Source organism: Octopus bimaculoides, chromosome 3 (genome assembly GCF_001194135.2).
Source record: "Octopus bimaculoides isolate UCB-OBI-ISO-001 chromosome 3, ASM119413v2, whole genome shotgun sequence".
Lineage (NCBI taxonomy): Eukaryota > Metazoa > Mollusca > Cephalopoda > Octopoda > Octopodidae > Octopus > Octopus bimaculoides.
Genome location: NC_068983.1, coordinates 165,864,447 through 165,866,297, shown reverse-complemented (window position 1 = coordinate 165,866,297; position 1,851 = coordinate 165,864,447).

Sequence of the window (1,851 nt, the reverse complement as noted above, 5' to 3'; positions counted from 1 at the left end):
GAGAGAGAGAGAGAGAGAGAGAGAGAGAGAGAGAGAGAGAGAGAGTAGGCGTTAATCGCAAGAACTTGAAACGAATGAAATTGAAAATAAGTGGGTAAAGAAAAGAATGCATGGACAATTTCAAGGGGATATTGAAGATAAGACAGAGAAAAAGATGGCTGTGGATGACTAAAAGTGATTTAAAACTGGAAACGGAGGCTCTAATCTGTGCTGCCCAAGAGCAAGCACTAAGAACAAACTATATAAAATACAGACGAGACAACACAGCAGAAAGTGATAAGTGCAGAATCTGTGGACAAACCGGTGAAACCGTATGGCATATTACCAATGTACGCCACTAGTCCAGAAGGAATATAAGAGACGCCACGACAATATAGCCAGGCTTGTCCATTGGACACTTTGCAACAAGTATGGACTTGACAGAGCAAAACAGTGGTACGACCACAAACCTGAAGGCATCGTCGAAAATAGAAATGCAAAGATCCTATGGGATTTTATGATTCAGTGCGACCATGAGATAGAGAATAGGAAATCAGACAGTGTTAATTGAAAAAGAAAACAAACTAACCTGGATCATAGATATACCATGCCCAGCTGACAACAAGGTATGCGAGAAGGAAGAAAGAAAAGTCGAGAGATATGACAGGTTAGCTTGGGAGGTTAAGCATTTGTGGTCGATGCAAAAGGTGGTAGTAGTACCAATAATTGTCGGAGCCCTGGGAACAGTGAGCGAAAATCTCGAAAAGTACGTGGAACAAATAGGGGCTGCAATAAGGGTGGAGCACTTTCAGAAAACAGCACTGCATGGAACCGCTCGAATACTTCGGAAGTTGCTCGAAAAATAAGGGGTGTTACCTTAGTTCACTGGTAGTGAACAGCTGGCACTGTAGTACATCTCCAGCGTTAGAAGCTATGAAAAGGCAATGATGATGATGATGATGATGATGATGATAATAATAATAATGATGATAATAATAATAATAATAATAATAATAATAATAATAATAATAATAATAATAATAATAATAATAAATGCCCTGATGCAGTGACTCTCATGGCTTCTGATCTTAATTGATTGGAAGTGTTATCATGTACATTGTTTTGTCTTGGTATAAAAGATGGGCTACAGCAAATATTCTGCTCAATACCACAGATTTGCTTGTCAGTTGTTTGACCTTAACCAGTTGGGCATGTCCCTTAATGGCTGACGATATGTACATCTCTGATCACGAGCAGAATTAGTGGGGGAGCATCATAGCCATGTGTTGAGAGGAATTCTTTGGGGTTTGAATAATTCACCACTGGAAACATTAATGTTTTGTTTATCCTCCTTAAACAAACCTTATTCAGGGACTTTTTGAGCAAGATGGGCTGCTCAACCTGGAGAAAATTCTAACTGGGTCCCACCTGCAAGGTCATGCGCAGTTTATCTTGATATGAGATCACCATGTCGCGCACATATGGTTGTGATGCATGTACCTGGTGCACCCTTATCAAACGGGTAGTCATGATGGGTATACTGGGCTTCGTATATTTGTACCTCAGTGTAATTATAATAACACTAATCCTTGGATGGAGTTTATAAACATTTAATGCATCGCTACGCGCGTTTCCACAAATCACATATTTCTTAGGAACACAGTCCATATTCCTGGCATGATTACAGTGTAGTCCTTAGTATCCGTGGCCATCTGGTTGATCATCTTCAAGGATTCATTTCTTTAGACAGTAAACATTAATGGATGGTCAAAAGAGGGATGCTTATCCCTTCTGACCTGTGTGAAGGCTTACTGAGTTATACACACACGCACGCACGCACACACACACACACACACACACACACACACACAC